Source organism: Ictidomys tridecemlineatus, chromosome 10 (genome assembly GCF_052094955.1).
Source record: "Ictidomys tridecemlineatus isolate mIctTri1 chromosome 10, mIctTri1.hap1, whole genome shotgun sequence".
In the NCBI taxonomy this organism is placed as follows: domain Eukaryota; kingdom Metazoa; phylum Chordata; class Mammalia; order Rodentia; family Sciuridae; genus Ictidomys; species Ictidomys tridecemlineatus.
In genome coordinates, this window is record NC_135486.1 from 5,923,926 (window position 1) to 5,937,498 (window position 13,573).

Here is a 13,573-nt window from a genome sequence, read left to right on the forward strand (position 1 = left end):
GTGCTAAGAGTTATCCTGCTGCTGAGGTGACAGGGGGTCTTGCATGGGGTTGCCTATCTCTTGTTTCTCCTACCAACAGCCAATTTCTTATGATTCCCCTCTCACTAGTCATATAATCTAATACCTCCATATTCTAACATTCTTCCTCATAAACAAACCAGCCAACCCTCTCAGAGCCCCCTTCCACCATCAGAAACTGCAAACCATTACACAGACCTATTGACTATAAGGTAGAAGATAACTGAACTCATCATTTCTGATTATAGTGACAAAACTGTAAATGTAAGAATAGAAGGTAATTGATGTATGGCTGCTCATTGGGTACACTGAGTGCTGTAATATTGATCTTTCCCTTAAAAGTGAGCTTTGTAACTTATAGGTGTTAGGTGCAGGACAAGCTGAGTAAGCTGTCTGCAGGTCATGCCAAACAAAGTTAGCTGCAGGATGACCTGGCCACTCAAACCCTCTGTCTGATTCTTTATCACCTGTTTGCTTCAAGCCCAAACGCCCAAGCCCCCGCTCAAGGCTGAACACATAGCCCGCCGCTCAAAGCCAAGCAGTTAACCCCCTTGTGTGCCAACAAGGCAGCTTGCAAACCCAGAGACCCTGTTAGATTTAGACAGCAAGCAGAAGGGCTATAAAAGCCTTCCCCTGCTGCCCCCCTCCCACTTCTTTCCTTCTTTCTTTTCTCTTTGTTGAACTGCTGCAATAAAGATCTCTTGGTTGCTCCGAGTGTTGTGGTCACTTTTCTTTCAATAGGGACCCTATAAGACAATAGGGCAGAAGCTGTAGTACCTCAGATCTACACTGAAAGAGAGGAAGACTCATAGACATCTTGAAAAAACAAGGAGGAAAGTTCTCCAAACAAACCAAGACACTACAACAAGAGAATCCATAGATAGCACAGTAGGTGAAAGGTCAGAGAAGGAGTTTAGAACATGCAAAACTAAAATGATTTGGGAACTAAAGAACGACCTAAGAGAGCAGATACAGGCAAAAAACGATCACTCCAACAAACAGATAAGAGAACAAATATAGGTTGTAAGACATTACTTCAAGAAAGAAGTAGAGATACTGAAACAAACAAACAAACAAACAAACAGAAATCCTTGAAATGAAAGAAATAGAAAGCTGTTGTGGGCCACAACCAAGTCAAGATGGCGCCTGGCAGTTTGCCAGGAGAAGTGGTTTGTGAGGCAACACCACCAAGCCATTAAGATGATGGAGATTCCTTATTGGCTGATTGCTGTATCTAGATGATGCTAATTGAGTCAAGTTGTGTGTAACCAGTTAGGTATATATACCTCTGCTGTCCTGCAATAAAGCGGCTCTTGCTACCTTGAGTGCCCGCTCAGTTCCCACTGAGTTTCCCTGCAATAAAGCAGTTCCCGCTTCAACCTTCAAGTTACTTGTCACCTCCCAGTTATTTTGCCCAGCTGGACTGCGACAGAAAGCCAATTTAAAAACTCAATACATAGCATTACCAACAGACTAGATCATCTGGAAGTCAGGACCTCAGACAATGAAGACAAAATATACACTCTTTAAAATAAAGTTGACCTCACAGTGAAGATAGTAAGAAACCATGAATAGAATATCCAAGAATTATGGGATACCATCAAAAGACCAAATTTAAGATTTATTGGGATAGAGGAAGGTTCAGAGATTCAAATCAAAGAATGCACAATCTCTTCAATGAAATAATAGCAGAACATTTCCCAAGCACAAAGAATGACCTGGAAAATCAAATACAAGAGGCCTATAGGACACCAAATGTACAAAATTATAACAGATCTACATCAAGATGCATTATAATGAAATTGCCTAGCATTCAGAATAAGGATAGAATTTTAAAGGCCACAAGAGAGAAAAATCAGGTTACTTATAAGGGAAGACCAGTTCGGATCTCAGCACATTTTTCAACCCACACTCTCAAAGCTAGGAGATCCTGGAACAACATACCACACTCTAAAAGATAATGGATGCCAACCAAGAATCTTTTTTTTTAATATTTATTTTTTAGTTCTCGGCGGACACAACATCTTTGTTGGTATGTGATGCTGAGGATCAAACCCGGGCCGCACACATGCCAGGCGAGCACGCTACCGCTTGAGCCACATCCCCAGCCCCCCAACCAAGAATCTTAAATCCAGCAAAATTAAGCTTCAAATTTGATGATGAAATAAAAACCTTCCATGACAAATTAAAAACTAAAAGAATTTACAGCAAGAAAGCCTGCACTATAGAATATTGGAAAATATTCCAAACAGGAAATGAAAAACAATGAAAATCTGCAAAGGGAAGAACTACAATAAAGGAAAAGTCAACCAAAGGAGAACCAAGTCAAGCTAAATAACAAAAATGAACAAAATGACCATGCAATTCATGTCAAAAGACCAAATGTCTCTTTCAACCCTTTTGGATAAATTTTTACACACAAAAATTTTAACTACAATATCATCTAATTTTTCAGGTTTTTGTTTATTTGGGGGTTTTTGTTGTTGTTGTTGTTGTTGTTGTTTTCCATTTCTCTTCACAAAGTTACACAAATATTTTCTTTAAAAGTTTTAGCACTTATATTTTAATATATATAATTAATCTGGTATGTGTTTATACAATGCCTGTGATATGAGATGAGGTATATTTTACTCTCTTATAATTAAAAAGCCATTATCCAAGATTCAAGGATAAAAAAAAAAAGATCAATCAGAGTAAAAATTGTTTAATAAGGTATTCATAAAGGTAAGGGCAAGGATGAGGGAAACTAAGGAATTTTGTGAAGCACCTTTCCTTCACAAAATTGGAGAGGTAGGAGGTGAAAGAAGAGAGAACTATTATGAAAACCTTATAGGAGAAGGTGACCTAACTGAAGTTATTCCCACCAAAACATACAGAAACCAACTCACAGTCTAATAGAGTCTTATAGGGAGGAATAAAACACCTCGCTCTACTCTTTTATATTCTAAGTTCATCTCTTTGGAGTTGTGATGGAATTCAACAAGGAACCACATAACAAGGGGACTTATCATTCAGCCTGCAACATATGTCTCACCAAAAGGTGAAAGATGGAGAAAGAAGCCAATATGGCAGCCACTGGTTACATGAGGCACTGAGTATTTGAAATGTGTCTAGTCTGAATGGAGGTGCGCTATGTGTTAAATAGACATTAGATTCCAAAGAATTACTAGGTAGGATAAAGAAAATGAATATGAAATATCTACTAACAATTATTTTCTTTGCAAATTATGTTGGTAATCCATTGGGTTAAGTAAAAATATATCAAAAATAATTTGTTTTAAAAAAAGAAGTAAAGGAGATCAAGGTAACATTCTGTATCTTCACTGTAGTACTATATATCTATATTTATATGTTATCATTTTTAATATTTGCATTATCAAAATTCATATAACTATAAAACTAAATAGGACAAATTCTACCATATATAAATTCTATCTCAACAAACATGACTTTAAAAAGAAATCTAGTTCATGAAGTGTTTTAACAGTAGAGGGCACATACTAACCACCTGACAAATAATGGCTATTATTATGATTCATTAAAACAACTAGCAACCAGCTGTTTCATAGTCAGGTAGGGAGGAGGAGCATGGGAGGAACAGACAACTCTAGATGGGGCAAAGTGGTGTGTGGAGAAGGGAGGGAGTATGGGGTTAGAAATGATGGTGGAATGTGATGAACATCATTTTCCAAAGTACATATATGAAGACACAAATGGTGTGAATACACTTTGTATATAATCAGAGATATGAAAAATTGTGCTCTATATATGTAATATGAATTGTAATTGTCATACATAACAAATCAGAATAAAAAATAAAGAAAAAATGCTCAACATCTCTAGTAATTAGAGAAATGCAAATCAAAATTACTCTAAGATTTCATCTCACCCTAGTCAGAATGGCAACTATTAAGAATACAAGCAACAATAAGTGTTGGCAAGGATGTAGGGGGAAGGGACGCTCAGACATTGCTGGTGGCGCTACAAATTGGTGCAACCAATCTGGAAAGCAGTATGGAGATTCCTGAGAAGGAATGGAACCACTATTTGACCCAGCTATCCCATCCTCTGTCTATACCCAAAGGGCTTAAAAACAGCATACTATAGTAACACAGCCACATCAATGTTCGTAGCAGCTCAATTCACAATAGCTAAACTGTGGAACCAACCTAGATGCTCTTCAACAGATGAATGGATAAAGAAACTGTGGTATATAAACACAATGGAATATTATGCAACATTAAAAGAGAATAAAATTATGGCGTTTGCAGGTAAATGGATGGAGTTGGAAATATCAGGCTAAGTGAAGTAAGCCAATCCCAAAAAAACAAAGGCTGAATGTTCTCTCTGATAAGTGAATGCTGATTCATAACAAGGTGGGGAGAGGCATGGGAAAAATGGAGGAACTTTGATTAGGCAAAGGGGAGGGAGGGTGCATGGGGGCAGGAAAGATGGTGGAATGAGATGGACATCATTACCCTAGGTACATGTAAGACTACACACATGGTGTGACGCTGCATCATGTATAGCCATAGAAACATAAATTTGTGCTGCAATTGTGTACAATGAATCAAAATGCATTCTGCTGTCATACATACTTAATTAAAATAAATTAAGTTTAAGAAAAATCTGTTCTTTTTCCTGGAACCTTCCCAGGGAATGGGCCCTCCGGGAAGTACACTCAGGCTCCATCTCTAAGTCTCTCCTAGGGAGTGAAAATCAAAGAGATGCCCCCAGGTCAACCTGCCCTCTGCACACCACTGAAATTCTAATGATTGAAATCTCCCCTTTTCTTTCCCACTGGAGAACTGCCTTTGGGATATGGTGTTCAGTCTCCCTTCTGCCAAGTAAAAATATAAGAATCCATTGTTTGGGACCAGGCTCCTGCACAGACAGTGCTGAAAATTAAAACGGGGTCATTCACACTGAGGTTCCAAATCCCGAAGCTGAATCTAAGCTGTTTATTTCACCTTCCAAGAAATCAGCATTCGAGACAGCCCAGTTTCCCCAACAGGCCAATTTCTCTTGGCATGATAATAAAAGTTTCTCTTCTTCAATTATTACACAAAAGAAGTAGCCTGATGTTCATTAATTATTTATTTTCCTATTGTCCCTTCTCCCTTCACTTATTTTTATGTGGTGCTGAGAATGAACCCAGGGCTTTGAACGACCTAGGCAAGCGCTCTACCGCGGAGCCACAACCCCAGCCTTTTCTGCTTTTTGTAAAGCCCTCCTCGGTCTATAAAACCATCTTTGCCAGGCACTATGGAACCTTGTATCCCAATGACTCTGGAGGCTGAGGTCCAGGAGAATTGTAAGTTCGAGGCCAGCCTTGACAACTTAGTGAGACCCTGTCTCAAAAATAAAAAGGGTTGGGGGTGTAGTTCAGTGATAGAGCACTTTGGGCTGAATCCCCCCATACCAAGGAAAAGAGAAATAGAACAAAGGCGGGACCTCTGTTGCTGGATGTCGAAATACTTTCTCTATTTTACATGGTGCAGTGTTGCCGAATGCTAGAATCAAGAACAAAGCCAGCGAACAGCTCTCAACTAAACTGTAGTAACTTCATCTTTTGACACTCCCTTTTGTCCTTACAACTTCACTTCCCAATTCCATTTTTTCCTTTTCCTTTGGCCACGGTCAGTCTTATAGAACTCAGCCCACTGAGAGGGCAGGAGGGAGAGTATTTTCCTAGGTCAGGATAAAAGGAAGCAAATATTTCTAACAAACTTTATATTACCTTGTAGTTGATCTTCTTTGCCAGACCAAACACAGGTAATTTCAGTTAAATTCATATTTAGCAAATACCTAACACACACACACACACACACACAAACACACACACACAAACACACACACACGAGATTGTGGCCTCATAGAGCTAACAGTCTGGCAGAGAAAATAAGAAACTTATAGAAAACAGGAAACCATGTCAAGCCATAGAGAGGGACCAAGAAAGGGCAGAGGAGCTGGGGGAGTTCTTCAAGGTCACAGCATCATCTCTGGGTTCCCACTTGAGCACACAGTGGAGCATAGAAGACCTGGGGGTTCCACAGTGAGGGCTCAATGTCCACGGTATTTTTCAAGCCGACATGCTGTTCTTCACGATAGGTGACTAGTCCAGCCTAGGAACTCCTGAGAGACACCATCAGAAGGCTCTGAGAACAGGTTTTCTGAACCGAGAAGGCACTCGGGGCCCACGTGCATGCACAACAGTGTCTGTTTCTGATTTCCTCTCCTGGGTTGCTCAGAGGAGTTAGGGAGAGAAGTCTTAAAACCACTGGGCCACTCTGTACAGACTGCTCTCCGAGGATGGTAGAAGGTTAACCATCAGCTTCTTCAAGGGGATCAGACCTTGTGAGTGTGGTTCACACAGCTGGGCCTCACACACAGTAGTCGGCCTCCTCACACTCCCCCAGCACCTGCTGGCAGAAGCACTAGAACCATCTACCCAGGGTTCTAAAGCAGTCCCAACTTCACGGGAATCTTCCTCCCTCTTTCCTTCTTCCCTCTCTTCCTCCTTTCCTGTTTTCCTCCCTTCCCTTCCCTCCCCACCTCCAGGGTCTCCCTTGAACTCCTGAACTTTCTGCCCGAGTCTCCCAATAGCTGAGACTACAGGTATGCAACACCATGCCACAGCTCTCCTCCGTCACCACTGCTAATGCTGGGTTGTGTTCCTTTGTCAGTGTGTTCCGTCTCACACTGAACATTGGACATGCACCAAGACGGCATGTTGAACAACAACTCTGAGACGTGATTAGCACATTCATTGGCGGAAACAGGTCTCGTGGGGGTGATTGGTCACTCCTAAGGGGGGGGGTACACATTATTTAAACTGATTGGTTCAGGCCCTGTATGCTTACGTGACAAACTGCACAGGGCCCTAGGCTAAATGGCCAGTAGGGCGTTGTCTTAACTATCTCAGGAATTTCAGGTTCTGGGTGTAGCAGAGGAACTTAACAATACCTAGTCTTTTACATTTTAATTCAGGCTTTGCAGCTTAGAAACTTTACCCTTTCAATATTGCTCCATTACTTCTTCCTCTCCCACATCTCTAGCCCCTGTGCATCCCTAACTCATAGAATACAACCTCAACTCCTAGTCATAACTGGGACCCGGCTCTGGCCAAGACCAGAGGTTCCCGGCAGCCTCCCCAGGACACCCAAGGTGGTGGTGAGGTTGAGATTTTCCTCCTCCCTATTCCTTGCACACCATTTCTCTCCTGAGGTATCAGTGGTCTTTCGAGAGCTCTCCTAAACCTGGCACCTGCTGGCTTTACACGCTCGCTTAAGGAAATACATCAAGGAAACTGGCATCATCTCTGTCACCTTCCACGTCCCTGTGAAACACCCTCCTAACTGCAGTTTGCTAGCCTCTTGAAGCCCCCACTTCAATGATGACTATTTCCACTTCGTTCAGCTGTCCCTTCTCATGACCACACCTGGAACTCGTCATCCTATAGGAATAGTTCCACTGACTGACTCTTAGTATAACTCCTCTTCCGAATGATAACTCTGGTCTTTCAAGCACCCACTGGTCTTTCAAGCACCCTCTGTCTCCTAGAAGACAGTCCTTCTACTTCTTTGAGTTTTTGTTTGTTTATTTTTAGTACCAGGATTGAACCCAGGGGAAATTAACCACTGAGCCACACCCCCCAGCCCCCCTCCCTTTTTTTAAAAAGAGAGAGAGAGAGAGAGAGAGAATTTTTAATATTTATTTTTTAGTTTTCAGTGGACACAACATCTTTGTTTGTATGTGGTGTTGAGGATCGAACCTGGGCCGCACGCATGCCAGGCAAGCACGCTACTGCTTGAGCCACATCCCCAGCCCCCCAGCCCTTTTTTAATATTCATTTTATTTAGAGACAGGGTCTCACTGAGTTGCTGAGGGCCTCCCTAAAGTGCTAAGGCTGGTTTTGAATCCCGATCCTCCTGCCTCAGTCTCCTGAGCCACTGGGATTACAGGCATGTGCCACCAAGCCCGGTCCTTCTATTTCTTGATTCTTTCATTTCTCCCAACCTTCTCTGGAACTTTTCTCCTTCTAAACCCAGGATACTCTTACGTGTTTAATCATATGCACAATTTCTTCATGAACAACCTCATTTCCAGGGCACACCTATCTTTACATTCTAGATCAGTTCTACAATTATCTTCTCTCTTCCTACACTGGAACTATAATCGAAATGGATAAAATGATACACACGAAAATGGCACCACTAAAAATCAACAACTGAGCCTTCTAAGATGTCTCTTATTCCCTCTTTTTTTTTTTTAGAAAGAGAGAAAGAGAGAGAGAGAGAGAGAGAGAATTTTTTTTTTAATATTTATTTTTTAGTTCTCGACGGACACAACATCTTTGTTGGTATGTGGTGCTGAGGATCGAACCCGGGCCGCACTGAGCCACATCCCCAGCCCTCTTATTCCCTCTTAAATATCATTCTAAACCTCAGCCAAATCTGTCAATTCCATGTCCCCCTTACTTCTACGAAACTAGGTGATCATTATCAAATTCCAACCAAACAGCACTCCAACACCTTTACCTAGATTCAATCTGATCCTCTCCAACAGTCCTCCAATTTCAGAGGGCAAGACATCCCTCATCCCTAACTGCATTCACTACTGCCACCCACACAGTGTGGCCTCCAGCCCTCTCTCTTAGACTACCAACCTTTCCACCACCTTGGTTCTGTTACCTAAGCCTTTTTCAATTACGGACCAGTTAGAAGTTACTTTGGGTTCGGTAACCATGCTATCTCTGTCACAGTTGTTCAGCTCTGCTGTCACAGCACAAAAGCAGCCACAGATGACACATAACGAGTGTGGCTCTGTTCCAACAAGACTTCAATTGTAGACAACTAGACTGGAATTTTAAATTTCAAAACACTTTAACAAAACACTTTCATTTTTAAAAAATCATTTAAAAATGTAAAAATCATTCTTAACTCCCAAGTGACAAAAACAGGCAGCAGGCTGCATTGCTACCCTCTGCCTTCACTGATTGTGATGGTTCCCAGAGGCTGGGTCTGTTATGGGGCAGACTGCTCAGAAAACATATCAAGTCCATTTTGTCCAAATTGGAGAGTTTTTATTTAGCCGGCCAATGACTGCTTCCTGCAAGACCCATAACTGTCTCTGCAAGGAATAGTCCCAAGCCTGAGCATTTCAGGGTATTTAAAGGCAAAAACAGCATCCAGGTTGGCATGGCAGCAAGCAAAAAGGGGTACAGAGGCCGAATTGAGCTGTTAGCAAAACAATGCAATGGGTACACTGTATTTTCCACAGGACTTTCCATAATCATAAGCAGAAGGGAAACGAGTTAAAATGACCCTAGTTGAGTACAAGTTAAAGAACGATTATTAACATCTAGACAATCAATCTCTGACAGGATACACTGTCCAAGAAAAATGGGCACCAAAGAGAGAACAATTTTACACTGTATAAGAACTGCCTTTTTGAGTCACCAAACATGCTGTGCTAAGAACTGTTGATGGGCACCGAGGTGGGGTGCTCCCATGGGAGAAGCATTTCTTATAGGAAGTGGAGTCTCAGTGAAGCCAGATTTAAAGTTAGGTAGTCAGTGTAGTTAAGTAAATCGGGTCTAATCATATGGAGTGAATCTAAAATGGAGGCCATGATGAGAATGATTCTGAGAACGCAGGACAACTCATGGAATGTTAATGAAGTCCCGGAAAGGCCCTAAGCCAAAGTCCACCCCAAAGAAATGTTAATGGAACCCAGGGAACAGCCCTAGCAGATTTGAAGATAGCCCATCGCAAAGAAGTGTTAATGAAGTCCTTCCTGCCCAGATTACCAGTGTCCCAACCCTTCCCACCTACATTCTGTCCCCCAAAACTATAAAAAACTATAAAAAGGGGAGACAACCGCACTTCCACGGATTCCACCTCTTGGGTCCCCTTCTGTCTTTTCTGCTGTCCTTTAATAAACTTCTAATTTCTACTCTGACCTTGCCTCGCGGCGTGCTCTCTGGTGTTATTCTTCAACATCGGGAAGCAAGGTCAACAGCGGTAACATCAGGGTAAAATGGAGTCTGTTTAGTCATTGCGCATATAGTCTGGCCCATAACAGGCCCAGCAGCAGCTGCGTGCGTATAGGAATGTGTTAAAAAGGAGAATTTTCCTGACCCACTCCAGACCTGCAGAATCAGGGCCACCAGTCCAGAAGCCAGTGTAGAGCAGGACCTCCAGGTTATTCTAATATACATTCAAGTTTGAGAACTAATGTCCTATGAAGAAGTTCAAGTCTCCCCCCAAAATAGATAAAAGTTCTTGACTTTGCATCTCAGACTTTTTCTCTCTTCATCCAGTATTTCAGAAATTATCAATCCTTGGGGCTGGGGCTGGGGCTCAGCGCTAGAGTGCTTGCCTAGCATGTGCGAGGCCCTGGGCTCGAACCTCAGCACCACATAAAAATAAATAAATAAAACAAAGGTATTGTGTCCAACTACAACTAAAAAATAAATATTAAAAAAAAAGAAATTATCAATCCTTGCTATTTCCATTTTCTCACCACAATTTATCACATTTATAAATTTCTGCACCACCTAGGAGTGTGGTGATTCTACTTTCCATAGAGGGGGGAGGACCCAAGGGTTCCAACTCCACTTCCCAGTGAGATTACAAGGGTTTAAAGTCTTTATTATAATTTTGGAGTATGTCCCAAATTTTCTGAAGTGAACACACTCTATGATTCTTTTTTCTCTACAGAAGTTGTTGGGAGTAAGTAAGTTTTGTTTGTTTGTTTTTATACATTCTCAATTCATTCTGACTTGTATTTAGGAAAGCAACTTGGTTAAGTTCACTTTCACTCTAGTAATTTTTGGTCAGTTCACACGAGTTTTCCAGGTCTTGCCATTTCGTTTTGCAGAACATTTTTTTATTATTTATTTTTGCTTCCACCATTATATTTATATATCTCACTCCTTTTGAGGTTGCAACAAGCATTTCCATCATCAGGACAGTAAGGAGAGAGGGAGGTCCGAGTGAAAGGATGTCTTTGTAGAAAAAGCAGACTCTTGGGGGCAAGTAAGTTTGTGTTTGCTCTCTGTCTCTGTACAGGAGCATTGGGAGAACAGAATCTGAATCGTCTAATGAACTCCTCAAGGAATGCATGAAGACTCACATGCAAATCCCCTGGCTGACTAGCTTCCATCTGCTGGACTCCTCAGTCATGTGGGCCCCTGGATTCAACTAAGCATGAGTAAAGGTAATTTCACAGTTTGCGTTTCCATGGAACAGATATTTGAAAATCTGCTTCTATGTTCAGAGCACTATATGTTCTAGAGGCATCAAAGATAAAGGGATGAAGAAAACTGCCTCAGCCTGCGGGGGCTTAATAGGACACAGAGCAGGACTTGGCCTTACTCCCATCTGACCGACTCTCAATATTTCTGAACTCCGCCATCCCAGAATTTACTCTCAGTTTTCTCATGCTGTTCCCTTACTTGGAATTCCTTTTCCTCCTTATCCACACGCTGCATATTCCTCACAGGTATATGTGACATCTCTGGTTCTCTGACTTCCTCTACATTCCACCAGCACTTTAAATGTAGCTCAGACTTGGCACATTCTTAGTGCTGTAAGGGTAAAATTTCTAAGTTTCAACTTTGAACTGGGTAGCCTAAGGAGATTTCACTAGGTATACAGTGCATTGATTTGGGCAAGGATAGTAAATTATGATTTGGTATCTGTTTCTCTGTGTGTAAGATTTAGGGAAAAAGTGTTGAATTAAAACGTTGGTCTGGCTCATTGAAATGACATTAATTAGCAACAGTCTTGGGAATTTTCAAAGTTTAATTTCAGATATGCATGGTAGTGTGTGGTTCTTTTAAAAATTTTTTAGGCAAATTTAATGTAACTTAATACTACTTTAGAAACTTCAGAACAAAGAAAGAGGCTTAATGATCCTGAAGGAACTTCTTCTGATGGTGGCTTTTATATTATCAAGAAAGATCCTATTTTCAGTTTTGTGTGAGCAAGTTTTTCTAGTGTAGGAAGATAGAAAGATGAAATTTTGTAAATTGTATCTTAAACTTTTATCATAATTTTCAACATCCAAACCTGGAAATATAACTTAAGGTTAAAAATGCCTTAGGCCTAAAGTGTCTGCTCAAAATAGCAGTTTTTCCCTGCTCCTTCCAGACCTTAGCCAGGGCTTAAGCTGATATGCAAACAGAAGAAGCTTGGAGCTCAGGCCCAAGGGAAAAAAAAGAGTAAAAGTATCTTTTTACCTGAACTCAAACTAGACCAAACCAAGAAGTAAATTGTATGGTATTTACTAACTACTGGACAGTCATCTTTTTTTTAGGACTCTTGCTTTTTCTTAGATTCTGTATTTTTTTTTTTTTTTTTGAGCTCATGTTTCTGATCCTGCAGACCTAGGTTAATGTTTTTCTGATCAGTGGAGTTTTTTTAAAAAAAAACATTGCAATGGAGATTTCATCTGCGAAAAGCTACAAGGCCTTTATTATTGTTATATGTTGTATGTCGGTATGTCTGTATGTGTGTATGTCCATATATCCTGCAGTGATATAACAATTGACAGATGAGGAGCGCTCATGAAAAATTAAAAATAGATCCAAATATCTTTAATTCACGTGATTCAAATGGTTCAATTTAGATTGGGTAAACAGATAAAAGTAAAGATGTCTTTAAAATTAGGCTTATACGTTTCTCTAGGTGTTCAAAAAGGCCCTAATAAAATGTTAACTCTGCTTAAATTTAAAAGTTTATAAGTATTGTTTCAAAATGTGAACAGAAGGAGGTTAACAGATAAAAAAGACAAACTAGAAGGTTCTAGGTATGGATTTAATAGAGGGAAAATGTGTTTCTGGATAAGAGTTTAAGTAAATAAGAGGGTTTAAGTAAGTGATAAAGAAAGTCTGTGTAAGTTAGTTATAAGTGTAAGTTTTTGAACAAATAATCTTAAAGAAATTAAATAGCTGGTTAAACAAGTGCTTTTGTTTTAGAGAATTGTGCTATGTTATTTCTTTAAAAGCCAAACTTGGTTAGCATAAAATCATCAATGTAATTGTGATGTTACTAATGTGTTCATATCTTCCAGGTATACAAGTCTATAAGGTAGAAGCTTTACAAGCTGGTGTTCTAAAGTTGTATGGTAATTTTAGGCTCAAAGAAAAAAACATGTTGGATATTCAATTATATCATTTGTGTTCTATAATTGGACTTGTTATCAGTAAGATATATAAAGTTCTATGTTGCTTTCTACACTGAGACACAATTTAAATGTATTTTTAAGTTAATGAGAGCCTAATCTGGGTAAAGGTTTTATTGTAAAACACAAAAGTACTTTGCTACTTTCCTACAAGAGGTTAAAAGCTTTCAGCCTTTCTTTAATTCATGTTTTAGATGTGATATTATGTTATGTTAGCTAATGTTCATGTAAACTTGAGCAACAGTTTATGTAGGCTTTGTAAAATGATGTCTAAAAAGCAAAGATCAATAGTACTTGAGATTTATGAAGAACCCCGCCTTACTTGAGATAAGGCTCTATGTCCCATCTCACTACATGTGGGAGC